This window comes from Leguminivora glycinivorella, chromosome 25 (genome assembly GCF_023078275.1).
Source record: "Leguminivora glycinivorella isolate SPB_JAAS2020 chromosome 25, LegGlyc_1.1, whole genome shotgun sequence".
Lineage (NCBI taxonomy): Eukaryota > Metazoa > Arthropoda > Insecta > Lepidoptera > Tortricidae > Leguminivora > Leguminivora glycinivorella.
In genome coordinates, this window is record NC_062995.1 from 9,420,750 (window position 1) to 9,442,505 (window position 21,756).

Genomic DNA, 21,756 nt, shown 5'->3' on the forward strand with positions numbered 1-21,756 from the left:
ACTATATAAGGAACCTACGTGCCAAATTTGAAATCTCTAGGATGAGCGGTTTCGGCTGTGCGTTGATATGTCAGTCAGTCAGTCAGTCAGTCAGTCAGTCAGTCAGTCAGTCAGTCAGTCAGCTTCTTCTTTTATATATTTAGATACGGTTCAAAAGTTAGAGGGGGGGGGGGACGCACTTTTTTTCCTTTAAAAGTGATTATTTCCGAAAATATTAATATAATCAAAAAACGATCTTAGTAAACCCTTATTCATTTTTAAATACCTATCCAACAATATATCACACGTGGGGGTTGGAATGAAAAAAAATATCAGCCCCCACTTTACATGTAGGGGGGGTACCCTAATAAAACATTTTTTCCATTTTTTATTTTTGCACTTTGTTGGCGTGATTGATATACACATTGGTACTAAATTTCAGATTTCTAGTGCTAACGGTTACAGAGATTATCCGCGGACGGACGGACGGACGGACGGACGGACAGACAGACATGGCGAAACTATAAGGGTTCCTAGTTGACTACGGAACCCTAAAAATACGTGTCTACAATTCTTTGATAATCTAACTGACGGACTAATTAGTTTAAAAAAACAAACTACGACTAAAAAGTCGTCTCGCCTATTTATAACACTGAAGAGAAGACATAGTAAGGCGGCGGAATTGAAAAAAGTCGTCTAGTTTTGAAGTTGATGTGACTGGAGAGTATACTGCTGACAAGTGGTATCGTTGTGATCGGTAGACTTTACTGAGTACGAAATAATGACTTGTCGCATTCTCAGACTGTGGGGGGGTTAACTATGACGTCACAAAGATCGCGGTCCCGGGTTTCAATTTTTTGCCAATTTGTCTAGAACCCCTTATCCAATTTTGAAAAATGAGGTGTCGATTGAAAGCGTATAACATGCTGATTAAGATTTCTTATATGTGAAAAGTATAGTTTTGTTAGTTATTTTTTAATTAACAATAATGCAAAAAATACTTTTTTTTTACTCTCTTTTTTGATTTTTGTGACTCAAAAAGGCAATGAAAACGGCCACTTAGCTAAAAAATATGTTATATAAATCATTTAACTACATTATTAAGCTATCTGTTGCTTTTTAAATTTCTACGATCGGATAATAAATAAGCAAACTACAACCACATACCTGTAGGCGGGGAGTACCGCTTGACTCGCGTTCCCATACATTCGGCGTCTATCAAATTACACCTCGCGCAAAATTCGTTTCAAGCAGATATACCTCTAATCTTATTCATCGTAACCTATCAATATTGGTATCATTTGAAAGTACAATTAAATTACTTTAAGAAACAATGTCAATCATTTTCTTAAAATCAATAATCGCCAGTCTGCGGTGGTTACAAAGGAAAAAAGTGGGTATGCAATTTGACTGGTTTCCTAGGTTTGATACCCTAGACGAGTTTAAAAGGGGAGGCAAAGGTAACATATGGGTTGTTCTCTGGCCTAAAAGCTATACAGAGGGTCAGGGGAGAAAAAAACTAGGGTTTAAGTTTAGTTTTAAGTTATTTTTTCTTTTATTTGTTGATTTTATTGTGTTTAATTTTTTTGTAATTTTATCAAGGATACACGTTGGTTTCTTTTGCTGAAAATTCCCTTTTTTATGAGAAATGTTATAAATTTCATGGCATTTTCGGATAGACTAAAATTAACTTTCAAATAAGGCCACATAGTCATACTGATACATAGTCATACCCTTAATATTATATAAGTAAAAGTATGACTATGTGGCCTACTGATACATAGCCATACCCTTAATATTATATAAGTAAAAGTATGACTATTTGGCCTTATTTGAAAGTTAATGTTAGTCTCTATCGGAAAATGCCATAACATTTCTCATAAAACAGGGAACTTTTAGCAAAAGAAACCAACGTGTATCCTTGATAAAATTACAAAAAAATTAAACACAATAAAATCAACAAATAAAGGAAAAAATAACTTAAAACTAAACTTAAACCCTAGTTTTTTTCTCCCCTGACCCTCTGTGTAGCTTTTAGGCCAGAGAAAAACCCATATGTCACCTTTACCTCCCCTTTTAAACTCGTCTAGGGTATCAAACCTCTGAAACCAGTCAAATTGCATACCCACTTTTTTCCTTTGTATTTGATTTGATTTGATTTGATTATTGATTTTAAGAAAATGATTGACATTGTTTCTTAAAGTACTTTAATTGTCCTTTCAAATGATACCAATATTGATAGGTTACGATGAATAAGATTAGAGGTATATCTGCTTGAAACGAATTTTGCGCGAGGTGTAATTTGATAGACGCCGAATGTATGGGAACGCGTGTCAAGCGGTACTCCCCGCCTACAGGTATGTGGTTGTAGTTTGCTTATTTATTATCCGATCGTAGAAATTTAAAAAGCAACAGATAGCTTAATAATGTAGTTAAATGATTTATATAACATATTTTTTAGCTAAGTGGCCGTTTTCATTGCCTTTTTGAGTCACAAAAATCAAAAAAGAGAGTAAAAAAAAGTATTTTTTGCATTATTGTTAATTAAAAAATAACTAACAAAACTATATACTTTTCACATATAAGAAATCTTAATCAGCATATTATACGCTTTCAATCGACACCTCATTTTTCAAAATTGGATAAGGGGTTCTAGACAAATTGGCAAAAAAATGAAACCCGGGACCGCGATCTTTGTGACGTCATAGTTAACCCCCCCACAGTCTGAGAATGCGACAAGTCATTATTTCGTACTCAGTAAAGTCTACCGATCAGAACGATACCACTTGTCAGCAGTATACTCTCCAGTCACATCAACTTTTTCCGAGACCCTCTCGCCGCTCTACTAACAAGCAAGGTGTAAATGTCTTCGTGATGCCATGTTTAGAGTCGAACATTTCTTTAAGTACGGCGTGATATGGCTATTTAATGCATAGAGAACACCACTGCCACCATTATAGAAGTTTAGCATCTAACAGTAATTAAACGTTATATAATCTGTGGCTGCACCCGTCAGCCTAATGTCTCCAGTTTTTGCGCGGCGTTGATAGATGGCGTTGCCTTCCATTTGTCTTATGTAATGTGCTTAGCACTCATTCGTTGTTTATACAGCGTGTACATATAATACGGGCGAATGTCTTAACGGTGGCACAGTATAATAAAGAGTACTATCCCATGACTGTGGTGAGTATAAATGATATAGGACATAAGAAATGTAATTAGATAACTTTGACTAGATATTGAATAAAAAAAAATCCATATAAAATAATCTGGCCAGCAATGTAATGCAAACACACTAGCGTTAAACGTTGACAATAGGCTAGTTTCCTATATAGTTAAAATAAAATAATAGTTATTTGTTATACAAGGGGGCAAAGTTGTATTTTAACGCCGAGTGTGGAATTGAAAAACGAGCAAGTAAACGGATTCTATAGTTGAACCACGAGCGAAGCAAGTGGTTCGAGAATAGAACTCTGAACTTGCGAGTTTTTTAACACACGAGAAGTAAAATACATTTGCACCCGAGTGTAGCACAAAACTTTTCCCCTCACTATAGCGAGGAAACTACAACGCAAAAAATGCGATTATCACTGCTTCCAGTAGTTCCACTGGTGGTTAATCATCTTTGTTACTAGATTCACCTACTTTTATCAATTTTAAAGCATTTAATTTGACTTTATTCAAGGTAAAATTACTTTACCCACTAGTGGATAAAATGCATTTATACCCGCTGGTATTAAAGGACAAAACACGTGTTTCCGAGCTAGTGAGGGGAAAAATATTTTAAGCAGTGTACTGAATAAAGCACCACATAATTAGAAGAACAATATGGACAGTGGTTTTGTTTAAACATAATTTATATTTAATAAGTCACAGAGAAAGTAGCAAATGAATTGACCGTGACGTCACTCCTCAATACTTCATAGTAATTCCATATTAGCAAATCGTTTTGACAGTTCTTAAAAAGAAGCTGATTTGACTAGTAGGAAACTAGCCTATTGTTTTTGGCAGTCATCGCAACAGTACATTGCCGCTGAGAATATTTAAAAAAAATAATTATGTGGCGAAATTAAGTGTTTTCACATAATCCGATCCGATATCGGATGAAGGAAGGATTTCAAAGGCCAAAAAAATCAAAGATGGCGGTTTAAATTTATGGAATATCGGTCCTAAGGGGGGAAGCTAGGGTTTGGTCTTGGTGGGAATCGCTGGTAGTGAGAACAGCATTACCTATAAAATGCCAAGAAACCATCTGCTGTGTTCGTAGCGGAACACCGTATTGTTCGCAGAGCCCTAGCCAGTCCGCGTCATCCACGTCCCCGCCGTCCCCTCTGGGAACTGCTGCAGCCGCGCCGCCGCGCGACCGCTACCTCTGTGCTGCAGCTGAGCTGAGGATGCAGGGCGAAAGGCGAATCTTCTGCGCCTCAAAACAGAATCAACTCACTAGGGAGGATACCCGAAACAAAACCGAGCAAGCCCAACGGCTCCGAGGTGGCAGCCCCACCATTGGGCTAGGGTATAGTGGACTAATCCTTCGCTTACCCGAAACTCAACGATTAAAGAAACTGAAACAGTGCAAAACCGGACCGATCAAACTACGACGACCTTTGGCATGAAAATACGGACACGAATTGCTTGCTGGAACGTGCGAACACTGAGCGAAGATAGCCGACTAGCCCAAGCAGAAGCAGAAATGCTCCGATACAAACTGCAAATACTCGGTCTCAGTGAAGTGCGCAGAAATGGATTCGGAGAACTGAGAACGTCCAGGGGCCTCACTTTTCTTTACTCCGGGAAGGAAGACGAAGAGGGTGTACGTGAGAAAGGCGTAGGATTCCTCCTTTCTGATGTTGCGAAGCAGAGCCTACTGGACTGGAAACCCATCTCAGATAGAATCGTCACAGCCCGATTTAACAGTAAGGCCCGCAAGATAACCGTCGTTCAATGTTACGCGCCGACAAACCTGGCATCAAGAGAAGACAAGGACGATTTCTATAGTGCACTCAACCTAACTTTGAAAAACACCCGCAAGCAGGACATAGTCATCGTCATGGGGGATCTCAATGCCAAGGTTGGCACAGACAACGACGGATGTCAGAGACACATGGGCACAAATGGGCTGGGAGTCCGGAATGAGAACGGGGAGAGATTTTTGGAATTCTGCCAAAACAACGACCTTACCATCGGAGGCACATTATTCATTCATGGAGACCACCATAAGTACACATGGAACTCACCCGATGGAGTCACCAAGAACCAGATTGACCATCTTGCCATCAGCTCCAAATGGCGTTCATCACTGCTCGACGTTCGTAACCGCCGTGGCGCGGATATCGACAGTGACCACCACCTAGTCGTCGCTGAGGTGCGGCTCAAAGTAGCTGTAGCCCGAGCTGCCAGCGCGACTACCAAGATGGGCAAACGCTTCGAGGTCAACAAGCTGCAGGACCCAGATGTAGGAGACGCCTTTAGACTCGAGCTGCGAAACCGTTTCTCCGTTCTCAAAGCGGACCCTACCACTTCTGTCGACGCGGAGTGGAACCACATCAAAATGGCCTATACAGAGACCAGCTCCGTCGTCCTTGGACACAAAACGCACACACGCGAAGACTGGATGTCACAAAATACCTGGCAACTCATCGAAGAAAGGCGCGGGTTACATCTTCAGCTCCTGGCAACTAGTGACGAGGCAGTGCGCGAAGACCTGAGGCGCCGATACGGACAAGTTCGCAGAAAAATCTACCGCAGTACCCGTCATGACCGTCGAGTATGGGCTGAGGAGGTTGCGGACTGTGCCCAACGCGCTGCCAACTCCGGAAATCTCAGGGAGATGTACAAGGCGACGAAGACCTTGGCCGGAAATAGAAACCAGAGGAAGAAGAAGCCTTTGAAAGACAAGACAGGCCAGTTTATTGTGACATCGGAGGGACAGCTTCAACGCTGGCGGGAGCACTTTGAAGAGATCTTCCAAGTCCCAAACGACCCCGCTACGCTTGCAAGTGCGGCCAGCTTGCCCACACAAGGCCTGGACATCGATGTGTCTCCCCCTACAACGGACGAAGTAGTGAAGGCTATCCGATCGCTGAAGAATGGGAAAGCCCCAGGAGAGGACCTCATCACAGCGGAAATGCTGAAAGCCGACATCCCTACCGCTGCAAACGCGCTGACGCCTCTCCTGAGGAACATCTGGTCAGCCGAAGAGTTACCTTGTGACTGGAGCAAGGGCCTTCTGATCACCGTACCCAAGAAGGGAGACCTCAGTGACTGTGGCAATTGGAGAGGCATCACTTTGCTCTCGATTCCTTCCAAGGTGCTCTGCAGGATCATCTTGGACAGACTCTCGAGGGCCGTAGAACCTCTTCTGCGCAAAGAGCAAGCTGGCTTCCGGCCCAACCGATCGTGTACGGACCAGATCAACACCTTACGCATAATTCTCGAACAGGCATCAGAATTTCAGAGGGAAATGTACCTGACCTTTGTGGACTTCGAAAAAGCCTTCGACACCTTGAGATGGAACTGTATCTGGGACCGGCTACAAGAAATTGGAGTCCCCGAGAAAATAACAAACTTGATTAAGGCCATCTACAGGAACTATTCCTGTAGAGTAACTCACGACGGTCTCATCTCGGAGGACATACCGGTTCAGGCCGGTGTACGACAGGGGTGTCTTCTTTCTCCTCTCCTCTTCCTTGTCGTCCTCGATGGCATCATGGTCAAGACCAATAGAAAGCGCCGCGGCATAGAGTGGGGGCTGTCCAACGTGCTGGAAGATTTAGACTATGCCGATGATCTATGCCTATTGAGCCACACACGCGCCGACATGCAAGCCAAATTGGACGACCTACGGCGAGAGGCTTTGGAGACGGGACTCAAAATCAACACCAGGAAGACCCAAGACATGAGGTGCAGAGCAACCAGTTCGGTACCGTTGCTCATCGGCACAGAGGGTGTGGAGACAGTCCACAAATTTACGTACCTTGGTAGTGTAGTGTCGGAAACTGGAGGGACCGAAGAGGACATCGCTTCGAGGATCGCCAAGGCGAGAGCAACCTTCGCACGACTCCGTCCTATATGGCAATCGCGGAAACTGACTCGGAGAGTTAAGCTCAAGATATTCCGGTCCAACGTGAAACCCGTGTTGCTGTACGGATGTGAGACGTGGAAGGTCACTAAGGACATCTCGCAACGGATCCAGGTCTTTGTCAACCGCTGTCTTCGCCGCATTCTCGAAATATACTGGCCCGAGAAAATCTCCAACACAGCTCTGTGGGAACGCTGCGGTGAGACGCCGATCAACCAGCAGATCAAACGCCGCAAATGGAACTGGATTGGCCATACGCTCCGAAGGGACCCCGACCACATACCGAGGCAAGCCCTAGACTGGAATCCCCAAGGAAAGCGAAGACGTGCCCGCCCTAAGCAGTCCTGGCGGAGGACGATCACTGCAGAAGCGAAGGCGATAGGGATGACCTGGAGCGAAGTAAAGCGCGAAGCTCAAAACCGCTCGGGATGGCGACGCACTGTGGATGCCCTCTGCCCCATCTAGGGGACACAGGACATTAAGTCAAGTAAGTCAAGGACTCTTGCCAAATTTTGTGGTAAACGCCGTTATTAACCCCCGACGCAAAAACGACGGGGTCTTTGACGTGTCTGTCTGTTTGTCTCTGTCTGTATGTATGTCTATGTGTGAGTCTGTCTGTGACATCGTATCGATTTAGATTTAGTTTTTTTTAAGGCTGAATTAGTCGGGAGTGCTAGAAGCCATATAAAAAAAACTAGCTCTATAACCATCCACGTCCATATAAACAAACCTTGCCAAGAAAACTAAATAGTAGTAGTAGGTAGTAGTAGTAAAACACTTTATTGTACCAGAAAATAATACAACACACAAGAAAAAGAGCTTATCACTAGTACAAAGGCGAACGTATCCCTTTACATTGCCGCATCTGCCGTTACATTGTTAGAAGATAATGTCACAGAATGTAATAGAGACCTTGTATTTGAACATGTTAGTACCTCAGATATAATTAAGGCATTTCAATCAATTAATGTTAAAAAAACTTGTGACCTCTGGGGAGTCTCTGTCCATGGTGTTAAATCTTTAATAGAAATTGTAGCGCCTGACTTGGTAGTTATCTTTAATAACAGTGTTGATTGTGGTGAGTTTCCTGATCTTATGAAACACAGTAAAGTCATTCCATTATTTAAATCTGGTAGCACATCCGACCCCACTAATTTTAGACCGATATCAGTGTTACCGACATTCAGCAAAATTTTTGAAAAGTTAGTGTTATTTCAGCTATTGCAACATTTTAACATCAATAATCTAATGCACAATAAACAATTTGGTTTTACACGGGGTCGCTCAACAACCGACGCTGGTGTTGAGCTAATCAAACCGATTTTCGATGCCTGGGAGGAGTCACAGGATGCCTTGGGTATCTTCTGTGATTTATCTAAGGCTTTCGATTGCGTCTGTCATGAAACACTGATCAGGAAATTGCACTACTATGGAGTGCGAGGATCGGCACTGAATTTAGTCAAATCTTACTTACACGATAGAATACAAAGGGTCGACGTGAATGGACAGCGCTCACCGGGGTCACTAGTCTCTATGGGTGTACCGCAGGGATCAATATTGGGGCCTTTCCTGTTCCTTATCTACATTAATGACCTGCCATATCTTGTAAAGACCCACCATGATATAGTATTGTTTGCAGATGATACTTCCCTTATTTTCAAAGTCAAACGTCAGCAACAAACTTGTGAAAATGTAAACAATGCTATTTCCGAAGTAGTTAATTGGTTTAGTGTTAATAACTTATTGTTAAATGAGAAAAAGACTTAATGTATTAAGTTTGTAACGAGTAATGCTAAAAATGAACAAGCAAGTGTCGTTGTGAAGGATGAGGAATTGGAACTGGTAGATAGTACAGTTTTTCTTGGCATAACTTTAGATTCTAAACTTCAGTGGGGTCCCCATATTGCTACCCTCTCGAATAGACTGAGCTCTGCAGCATTTGCAGTGAGCAAGATCCGTCAGTTAACAGACGTGGAAACAGCTCGATTAGTTTATTTTAGTTACTTTCACAGCATTATGTCATATGGTATTTTACTATGGGGCAGTGCTTCAGAGATAAATACCATATTTGTTCTGCAGAAGAGGGCTATTCGAGCAATATACAAAATGAACCATAGAGACTCACTTAGAGATAAGTTTAAGGACATTAATATAATGACAGTGCATTGTCAATATATTTATGAGAATATTATGTATGTACATAAAAACATTTGTAAATTTAAGAAAAACTGTGATGTACATAATATAAACACTAGAAATAAGCATAAGCTTGCAGTGCCCTTCACTCGGCTCCATAAAATTAAAAAATCATTCATGGGTAATTGTGTAAGATTTTATAACAAACTTCCTAATGCCATCACTGAACTGTCTTTTAATCGATTTAAACATTATGTAAAGCGTATACTGATCTCTAAAGCCTACTACAGCACACAAGACTACATGAATGATGAAACACCGTGGGATACAAGTATTGTTGAAAACCATTAATTATATAGCTTATTAATGATGATAATTATTGATAATTCAATGTATTTTTATACAATTTTTTTGACATTTAGAATTTATTCTAGAAGTTTTTATACTAGTATTTTTTTATACAATTTAGATTGATATCATTTTATTAAATCAATGTAGTTTTAAAACAATATTGTTTATTGCACCAATAAATTGCTCTGATATTTAGAATAAGATGAATATTGTACACTGTTGACAATTTAAAAGTGCTTATTGTAAGCCTATTTGAATAAAGAATATTTTGATTGATTGATTGATTGATTTAAGGGATCTCTTCCAGTTAACCTTTGAGCAATTGAATGAGAATTGAAGATGGTAGGCATACAGTACAAACGGCGCAGAAAACGGATTCTAGGTAATAATAAATTATAATTTACACTAACATGCAAATACATGCAAATGCATTAAGTAATAGTTATTTTCAAATTTTGGGATTTCCTCATAACTGCATAGGTGATGCGAAAAACAGTAGGTCTGTGTCATTATTATTATTATTGGGAGCCTGTCATGTCCCACGACTGCTGGGCAAAGGCCTCCCCCCGCTTCTTCTACTCTTCCCTGTGTTGAGCAGTCCTCGGCCATTCTTCTAAAAAGGGGTCTAGTTCGTTCCGCCATCGCATACGTGGTCTGCCGGGTGTTTTGTCCTTATTCGTTAAGGATTTCACGCCCTTGCTGCAACTATTTAAGTAATATTGCTCCCTTGTAACACAATCTACTAAAGTTTTCCGTATAAAGTATATAGTCATTCTAAAACGTCAAAAATCATGGAAGACGCTCTGTGCCTACTTCTAAATAAATTCAGAACACTCCTAACAAATACAGTTCACGATTACTTCTGAATCTGTACAACAAAACTTTGCCCACACTTAAAACACCAAGACCCTCCCTTTGGGCCCTGTTCCACCAAACGCGAGTAAGCTATGAGCTATCGACCTTAGAAACGAACAAAAGATAGTCGCTTCCGTGAGCATAATCGTATTTTATACAATCGTGATATAATACGAAGCGTCAAAGCTTTTCAGCCGAGTACCATGTTTAGGCCACGAAGCTTGCTGAGTGGCCCAATAGTACGGTACGAGAGTGAAAAGCTTAATTATATCACTATTGTATACAATACTTTTTCTATGAGTCATCATCTTCATCATCAATGGACGGAAAATATCATCATTCAAGTTAAAATTAATGTTAAATGGCATCGTTCACCGCTCGTATAAACATCGAATTACTTGGCAACCAATTGTTTGTAATAACCGTCTCTGATTGGTCAATAACGCTATAGATAAAAAAAAAAGTTTCAGCTGCAGAAAAATTTGCCAGGTATCGCAAATTAGTATAGGACTTGTATGAAGTTCTATTTTTGAAATTTTTTCAGTTAACTAAAGTGAAGTGTAATGAAATATTATAGTTGACTACGTGTCAAAGACTATCCAACACTGAAAAGTCAGCACTTATAGTTTAGGCTGTGGTGTCCTAATTGACAGATTAAAGTCGACGAGTAGAAAAAAGATATTTCATCGCTCGACGACGAAGTATAACCCGCTCGCGCCATCATCGCGTCTCTTTCGATTACACGGGAACGACTATCTTTTGTTCCTTTCTGTCAGCGATAGCTCATAGGCTATAACCTAGATATTTTTCTGGCACAAAATGACACTACTGACTTCCTTTCGATATTTAGTTCAGTCAGCAGCAGAAGTAGCGTAGCGGGCAAGGTGTTCAAAATGAACTTGACACGCTCTTATTGTCTTAAAAATAAGATCGTGTCAAGTTCATTTTGAACACCTTGCCCGCTACGCTACTTCTGCTGCTGACTGTTCATCGATAACTTATATGTCATTAATTATATGCCTTATATGGGATGCAACTTGTGTGAGCACTTACGCTGCATCCCATTTGAGGCAGACTACAGGTTGTTCTGGCTCGGCAGCGGAGTCCGCGGCAAAGGCTAAGCACGCAAGGTACTCCGCGTTGGAGTCGGCTTACGACTTTGTGCCGGTGGCGATTGAGACGGCGGGGCCTTGGGGCTCGGAGGCTCGCTCCTTTTTCAAAGAGTTAGGGCGTCGTTTGCGGGAGAGGGGTTGCGATCCTCGTTCTGGGTCGTATCTGGTCCAACAGTCATTAACAACCTACAGACTCAGATCCCGGATGCCGACATATTTGCGGACAAATTAGGCAAGTTCGTTAGGTATGCTATGTTGGCTTTTAACATAAATATTTATTAAATGTTGTATTTGTTTGATTTTGTATTTATTTGATTTATTATTTGTTAGATTTTATTTCGTGTCTCGTGTCTGGTTTTCGATATGCTATTTTTTTATTTTGTTTAATAATATGTGTGTTTTACCATATAAGTGTTTTGGTTGTATTACACTGTAAGCTTATATGTGAAATAAACGAAATTGAAATTGAAAAAAAAAAACAGGTCCACATTGCCGTCCAACGGGGTAATGCAGCGGGAATAATGGGGACTTTTGAGCCAGGTACGAAACAGGGAAGAATATTTTAGTTTTAGTAACGTTTATGACCTACCAGGCCCCGTAGCCGAATGGCATTTCTCCGACGCCAAACGAAAGCGATACGCCGCTGGCTCTGTCGCGCCAATACGCAAGCGCGATAGAGATAGATATCTACTGGCGCTTCGTTTCGTGAGCGTTTCGTGAGCGATTGTGCCATTCGGCTAGCCACCCTGATTTGTATTGATTAATTATTGCCGAGGCGCTTTATGACATGGGGTTCTTCAAGAAGCTGGTATTCGTTAGCTCGTTGGGTGGACGACATCCGCAAGGTTGCGGGTCACAACTGGATGAGACTAGCTCAGGACCGGGATACATGGCGTACTAGAAGAGAGGTCTATGCTCAGCAGTGGGCGATAAATATCGGAATAGATTGAATAATTTGAATTTTTATGTTTTTAACCCCCGACGCAAAAACGACGGGGTGTTATAAGTTTGACGTGTCTGTCTGTCTGTCCGTCTGTCTGTCTGTCTGTTTGTCTGTGTGTGTGTCTGTCTGTGGCATCGTAGCTCCCGAACGGATGAACCGATTTCGATTTAGTTTTTTTTATTTGAAAGCTGTGTTAGTCGGGAGTGTTCTTAGCCATGTTACATGAAAATCGGTCCACTAGATCGGGGTCGGGGGTTTTTCAAATTTTTTTTGACTTTTAATTAATGTTTTGAATTTTATTTTTATTTTATTTTTAATATTGGTAATTTTTATTGACGATTTTTTAATGTTTAAATTCTGTGCTTTTATTGTATTTAATGTATTCTTTTACTATGGGTTTTACCTGAAATATTTTTTTTGAATTAAATTGAATTGAAAGGGTCAGACATGATGATGATGAAGAAGCTGGTATTTAGGATTCTCAAAGATCGGCAACGCATAAGTGACTCCCCTGATGTTGCTGTCCATGGGCGGCGATGACTGCCTCCAATCAGGCGGCTCATCTGCTCATTTGCTACCTATCTCATAAAAAAAAGCTTACTCTCTTTTGATGCGATCAACGCCTTGGGCCCAAAGATTTGCATAAGTCGGAACTTTTTTTATTACAACTTTGCCTACGGAATTCTTTTCCATTATCATATTAGGGTTGCTTTGTGCGAAGTAAGTGCGGTGTGAGTAACGCGGCCTTTGATATGAATGATATGACACCAATTTTGGAGGCGCTAAAATTATATGTGTTCCGGAATCCGAATTTCATCTTTCTAGTGTTAACGGTCACTGAGATTATCCGCGGACGGACGGACGTACCTAGTTGACTGCGGAACCCTAAAAAACTAAGGATAAATAATAGTTATTTTTTGGTTCTCCTGTCAAGGAGTAGATAAAAATCGCCTCACAGAGATGTTTTTGTTAATTATTTTGTTGACTCTAACAGATTGACAGTAAGCAATCTTTAAATAAAATACAGTAATTTCCATGCTAAATGTATATACTTAGAATATGCGAACAAATTTGCCATTTGATATTTGCTAGTCGCTTTTCGGTGAAGGAAAACATCGTGAGGAAACCGGACTAATTCCAATAAGGTCTAGTTACCCTTCGGGTTGGAAGGTCAGATGGCAGTCGCTTTCGTAAAACTAGTGCCTACGCCAAATCTTGTGATTAGTTGTCAAAGCGGACCCGAGGCTCCCATGAGCCGTAGCGAATGCCGGGATATCGCAAGGAGGATGATGATGCGAACAAATTTACTTTGGTACAAAATTACCAAATTTATGGGACAAAAAATACCTTGCAATGGATACAAAATGTCAAGGTCAAAACGTGAATGTGCTATTTTTTTCCGGGTTCGTTCTATAGTAAAGTTGCTCCACCTACCCCCTAAATAAAAAATAAACATCTAAATAACCATCCTGTATTATTTACTTGGGTGAAAAAACTAACCGCTTCAAAAACCCCTTTTTCGTTTCGTTTTTCGAGTTAGGATAAAAATGGATGAAAAATCGCCATTATTTTTTGAAGGTCCACAAACAAGCCTAAGCAAACAACGATAAACTGAAAAAAGGATTTTTAGGGTCCCTCGGCCATGCAGAACCGTCTTGTTTATTCTTATTCAGTGTTGCCAATTTGGCATAAAAGATATGCCAGATCTGGCATAATAGGCTAGCTTTCTACTAGTCAAATCAGCTTTTTAAGAACTGTCAAAACGATTTGCTAATATGGAATTACTATGAAATACTGAGGAGTGACGTCACGGTAAATTCATTTACTTTATATTTTTCTCTTTGACTTATGAAATAGAAATTATGTTTAAATATAACTACTGTCCATATATTTCTTCTAATTTTGTGGTGCGTTATTTCGTGCACAGCATAAAATATTTTATTTTAAGTATAGGAAACTAGGCATACATTTTTCATCTAGCATCTGGCATATTCTTTATCATAATTTGACGTAAGGTACAGCGGGGCAAATCTCGAGTTCTCGACTGGGGGGCAATTATAACTAATCCATTTTTTGTCTGATGTTCAGTTCTACAATGTATTCACTGAACACGCCTGCCATATATAACAGGTGGACACTCTATTTAATAATTAATATAAATACTAATATTGTTATTAAGTTCACACTTACTTTAAGCTGCTCAATAACTCAGCAATTTCTGTAACAAAGAAAGTAATACCTTTAATCTGTATTTATTTTCATTCTTAGGACAGGTATTTTACAATATGTGTATAAAAATAAAATATAAAAACACTTACAAAACAATATAATAGTATTTTATACAATCGTGATATAATACAAAGCTTTCAGTCGAGTACCATGTTTAGGCCACGAAGCTTGCTGAGTTGCCTAATAGTACGGTACGAGAGTGAAAAGCTTAATTATATCACTATTGTATACAATACTTTTTCTATGAGTCATCATCTTCATCATCAATGGACGAAAAATATCATCATTCAAGTTAAAATTAATGTTAATTGCGTCGTTCACCGTTGTATCAACATCGAATTACTTGGAAACCAATTGTTTTTAATAACCGTCTGCGATTTTTCAATAACTGATAGATAAAACAAAATATGTTTCGGGTGCAGAAAAATTTGCCAGGTATCGCAAATTAGTAAAGAACTTGTATGAAGTTCTATTTTTGAAATTTTGCAGTTAACTAAAGTGAAGTGTAATGAAATATTATAGTTGACTAAGTGTCCAAGACTATCCGACACTGAAAAGTCAGCACGAATAGTTTATTCTGTGGTGTCCTAATTGACAGATTAAAGTCGACGAGTAGAAAAAAACATTTAAACATATTATAAAAATCCTAAACTAGGGTGCCGCCAGCAGCGTGTCGGTGGTTAAGGCTGCAGAGAGAGAAACCGTCGGACTATCCGCGCTGTGGCCTTCTGCATCTGGCCCTTGATCCAGCCACCTAGCGAGTCTTTTAAGATGCTGGTCGAGACTCTTCGCTATGAGACCGTTCGCTGAAACGACTATGGGAACAATGATCGTCGAATCAACATTCCACATGGCGGTTATCTCGTAAGCCAAGTCTAGGTACTTACTAGACTTGTCCTTATTGGCTTTCACGAGATTCTCATCATGGGGGATGGTGATGTCAACGTGTGTGTCGATCTATTATCACAATGTCACCTTTAATCATTATTATGTCATTTTAATATAGTGGTCATTCTGGTACAGTGGACATTTTGAATTGGGTAAGTAAAGTTTTTAAACAATTGGGTAAGTAAAGTTTTTAAACAATTAGGTAAGTAAAGTTTTTTTGACAATAGGCAAATAATATTTTTTTCTGATAGAATACATTATAACGATGACGGAAAGATGGCTCTTTATTTTTATTTCGTATTACTTATAGATTCTCGTTTGGTGACGGGTTAAGAATTTCACCACCCCTTTTCTTCCCGTGGGTGTCGTAGAAGTCGACTGTGGGATATGGGTTAAATTGTGGCATAGGCGAAAGGCTGTAAACCTGTCACTGTAATGTCACAATTTGGATTTCTTTCAACCCCTTTTTGCCAAGAGTGGCACTGAAACTTAGTAGTTCATATGCTCTGCCTACCCCTTTATGGGATACAGACGTGATTATATGTATGTATGTATGTACTATTTATTAATTATCTTGTTTTCGATGATCGACCACAATGTTATACAATTTTATCGTCCCTTCTTTCGTTATGCGAAATTTTCGCGTTTTAGTGTGAAACCTAGAACTAGAACGGTCATTAACAAATGTTAATTGCCATAAATAATGCACTGCACTAGTTTTTCGACCTGTAGATGTTTGTTTTCTGTCATATACACATAACGTGGAACAAAAAGAATAAATTGCTACGATGTCTTGAACAAAAAGTATTGAAATAACACCAAAAATAAACCAGTTAAAAAGGGAGCAAGGTTCCTATCGGCTAATTGTTCCCCTAAAAAAGGGTTGAAATCCAATCCAATACCAAGTTTATATGGAACTTAAAATATGGTATACTTGTGAAAATACGTAGTTTTACTTGTATTTTTTTTAGTTTACTCAGAATTTTTTTTATTAAAAATGTACTGCAAGAAAAGAAAACAGTAACAGAAGACCTAGAGGTTTATAATTGTAAACTAAATAATGTTAACTTAATGAAAGGATATAAGTACAAGAAAATTAAACTGTACATACAACATAACATAACCTAACATATTATTAAAACAACTTACGTTTAACAATATTTGTTAGAATAGGTGTTTATTATAGTAGCTAGGAGCTCGTCTGAAAAAGTTACGTCTAGAATAGTTCTTTACACAAAAACTGACGTGAAACGGCGATACAGGGCGCAAGGGCTGTTGCGGACAACTAAGGCACAGTATAATAAATAGTACCATCGTACAGTATGGCCACTCGTATGGCCATCGTACAAAGTGCCGCCCACCCCCTCTCGGTTACCTCACAGTTACCGCCTATCAAAAACGCGAACAATCGACCTGTCATATTTCACTCATACAAGCATAGTACGCGTTCACCTACACGAGTTTAGATTGTGTGCTAGCAACGCGCCTCTTTCATATATTTGATCGCCAGTGTCCGAGGTGTGACTAAGGGCCTGCACACAATTAGACGTTACGACAACGCGCCGTGGCACGTTGCGGCGTCGTGTAACGTTGCGACGTCGTGACGTGCAAATCTACGGCGTGTAACGTAAAACGTCACGTCACGGCGTCGTGCCACGGCACGTTGAGGCAACGTGCGACGTCACGGTGCCATGACGTTAATACTAACGATATAATCCAGCGTCGTCGCATTTGATGTTCAATAGGTAAAGGAAAAATGACGCATGAAATTGATGTCGAAATTCGAATTGTTGAATTTGATTGATGTTGCATGGAATTGATTCAAGCTAGGAACATACTACGCGGACGTCCGTCGTAAAACGACCGCGACCGCGACCTATCAGTGTGCACGGAACAAAACATCCAGAGAGCCAGATTTCGATCGGACGTCCGTGCGCTCAAGGCCACGTCCGCGTCCGTCGACCGATAGTTTGCACGGTTATGTGTATTTCCATTGTCCAGATTCCCGTCCGCGGTCGATTTACGACGGACGTCCGCGTAGTGTGTTCCTAGCTTAATTCATAAACTCTTTTTAGGGCACTACACTACACTTTCTTTCTTTTTTAAACTGTCATTTGATATTTGGATGGTGATAAGCAATAATGTGTCAACCCACACGCCAACCATTTTGAGAAAATGGCGTCTAAAGATTTTTTCTCATTTTTTTGTGTTTCTCTTAAAAAAAATTGTTTTTTATATAGATTGTTGTGTTTTTCAGCTATAATACGTTCAGTAGTAGTGATTATTGTAGCTTAATTTCAAAACAAACTTCAATTTGACGAAATAATGCCCTTTTCTTTTATTGCGAATTGTTCGACGACGTCAAACTTTTTCAAGACTGTGTTATGATACTTAACCCACTTTTGCTAATTGTTTAAAAATATCTATGAGTCTTAAATAAACATGTTAAAGCACATAAATTGTTATTGTAAAATACTCTACCTATGCATATTTTTAACTTTATAAGTGTTAAGTAACATATCAGTCATGGTCACTTATGTTATTAGGTATAAATAATAAAATAATAATAAATATTATAGGACATTCTTACACAGATTGACTGAGACCCACGGTAAGCTCAAGAAGGCTTGTGTTGTGGGTACTTAGGCAACGATATATATAATATATAAATACTTATATACATAGAAAACATTCATGACTCAGGAACAAATATCTGTGCTCATCACACAAATAAATGCCCTTACCGGGATTCGAACCCGGGACCGCGGCGTAGCAGGCAGGGTCACTACCGACTGCGCCAGACCGGTCGTCATGTAGGAATCAATACATTATTTATTAATCAAACCTTTTAATGATTTTTCTACTCCCGAACTGTTATTCGTCATTTACAGGATTGTGCGTATCGAAAAAACTGAAAACGCATTGTTTGGTTCTGTAATCATGGCAACGCATTACATTAACGATACTGCGTGGTCTGCGTGCGTGCGCGGGAAGGCTTTGGGCAGCTGAGCTGACAGTGCAAACCTTTGCAATACAGGAAACAGTGTGAATTTCGCGAGAATTATTTAAAAAAAACTATTAAAAACTAAGTGCATGGTCGTTGTAAAAGTATTGTATGCAATGGTGTTTAACTGACTCCAAAATACTCGTGGAAAGTACGCCACTCATATTTCTTGACCTCCTTTAAACGCCTGTTGAATAAAATACTATAAATTAACTATTAGAGTAATGATCATTTCTAGACACATATTTAAATTATCTGTGCTTTTTCAACAAAAAATCGTTACAAAAACCAAATAATCATCTTTAAAAAAAACAAACTACTTATCTAAAATATACAACAAAATATTTTTTTACGCTAAGAAATAGACTAAGTCATTTAAATTATGAATACCATTAACTCATGACTTGTACAAGAACAAAACATAAAATATCTTTAACAAAATAATAAACTACCATTCAGTAAGTATTCAAAAATCAAACAATATTTTTATGCATACATTAACACGTCTTAATGTAATTAGTAATTATAAAAAAATAGTAGCTTATATTAGATTTTTATATAAACACGTACTTGTAAAAAATGTTTGCAAATTATAATAACGAATATGTATATTCATGACTTAAAATATTCAATTTCGTACTGAATTTACCATTCATGTGCAAAAATATACTAATGGACTAAGTCATAACTTATTCAAACATAAATTAATATGAACAGTTATATTTTACAATATAGTGTCATGGTACTTACACCAAAAACGAACAATTTATGACCCGAATATAATTTAACAATAATGACTTATGTTTTATAACACGGGTCGTAGCATAAAACAACGAATAAAATATCATTTTGCAATAATCATTCAAGTCTCATAGTGGGTAACTATGTCATTTTTTGCGTTTTGCAAGAATGAGTCAAGTGTAAAAAAATCGTTGAGTCAACCCTCATAACACATTATTGTAATTTAAATATGTCTTCTGCCAATTACTATAATAAGTTAAGGTTCTTGACACATTAATGCAAAACAGGCAACACACAATATAGGATTTGTGTTAACCTATTTTTTTACTTTTGGGATAGTAAAAATTTTCAAAATGAAAAGGTCATTTTTGCAAATAGAAGTTTAAAAATCCAGCTATAACATGGCATTAAAATCTCATTTTTTTAGTTTTTGTGGGTTGACACATTATTGCTTATCACCATCCATTTGCCAGTCGCTTTTCGGTGAAGGAAAACATCGTGAGGAAACCGGACTAATTCCAATAAGGTCTAGTTTACCCTTCGGTTGGAAGGTCAGATGGCAGTCGCTTTCGTAAAAACTAGTGCCTACGCCAAATCTTGGGATTTGTTGTCAAAGCGGACCCCAGGTTCCCATGAGCCGTGGCAAAATGCCGGGATAACGCGAGGAGGATGATGATGACTTTCTCTTAAACTGATTTCTATCATTCATGATAGAAAGAAATGGATGGACGTTGCTGGAAGACAAGTCCGGTGCGGTGACGTCGCACGTTGCGGCAACGTGCCACGGCACGACGTCGTGACGTGATGTTTTACGTTATCTTATCTTATCTTAAATCTGCGGGGCCCTTACGGATACACTTCGACCCATCGGTATCTTTTGTGCAAATCACCATCCTAAGATCCTTCAGCTATTCAGGAGCTTCTCGACCATCTCCACGTATCGGATGATGAGACTCATGGGTAGCTCTCTGAAGTCCTTCGGTGCCAGGTAGCCTGCTCCAAAGTTCTTCATTCTTTGTCTGGCGAGGGCGTGACATTCACACATTAAATGTTTGACGGTCTCTTCCTCTTCGCCACACATGCGACAATCAGTGTTGTCGGCGTGTCCCATCTTGGCCAAAATTCCTTTGACCCCGTAATGGCCTGAACACCCCCGTTATAATTTGGAGTTGTCTTTTGCCTAGCTTCCCTAGCTTTTTGCTCCATCCAGAGTCTACCCTCTGCATAAAGAGCTTTGAATGCTTCAGACCAACCAGGGCATCCCACTATTTTTGGTGACTAGCCTTTGTTTGGTCTTTCATAGCCGTTCTGATGGTTCCTTGTGAAAGGCCCACATAAGGTTCCGGACCTATGAAGTTGTCTTCAGATCCGGCCTTGGCAAGTTCATCAGCGTTTTCATTGCCAATGAAGCCTTCGTGCCCCGGTATCCATACCAGTAGGCCTAGCACATGATGGCCGCGGGAGTATGTCGCCGCGAGATAGATGCCACGTCTTCTTCTAACTGTATTAATGACATAAGGACGGGTAGTCTATCTCGCGGCGACATACTCCCGCGGCCATCATGTGCTAGGCCTACAGTTGCACCTTGTTTTGCCTTCCAAGCTTGTTAAGAGCTTGGATGCCGTTTAATACCAGTCTAGAGGTAACTCTGGGCGATGTGAAGGCTTTGAGTGCCGCTTGACTGTCGCTGAGTATATAGATAGTCTTACCTTGGATTTGTCTAACTATATTCTCATGTACACAGGCAATTATTGCATATGTCTCGGCTTGGAAGACCGTGGCATAATTGCCCATGCTGAATTGCTGATACTACCACTGTAGTCATTTGCATAAATGCCTGCGCCCGTACCAGATGCCATCTTGGACCCGTCTGTATACCAGATGATGGTGTTGTCATCAGGGGTGGGTGTCTCCAGACCCTCCTTCCGTTGTTTCTCTCTTCGATGTTTAAAAAAAAAAAAATAATAATCTTTATTGCCACATCTTAATACTAAGTATACAAAACATTACATTATACAGTTTAAAGGAAAGAATAACATACAAAGTAAGATAACAAACAAAACAAACTTAAACTTATTAACTTTTACGTTACACGTGTATTTGCACGTCACGACGTCTCAACGTTACACAACGCCGCAACGTGCCGCGGTACGTCGTCGTCACGTCTAATTGTGTGTAGGGAAACAGTTATTTGTTATACAAGGGAGCAAAGTTGTATTTTTACCGAGTGTGGAATTGCAACACGAACTAGCGAATGGATTCTAGGGTTGAACTACGAGCTAGCGAATGGATTCTATGGTTGAACCACGAGCGAAGCGAGTGGTTCGAAAATAGAATCCTGAGTGAAGCGAGTACTTCAAATATAGAATCCTGAGCGTAGAGAGTGTTGCAATACACACGAGGTAAAAATAACTTTGCATCCAGTGTGTAACACATA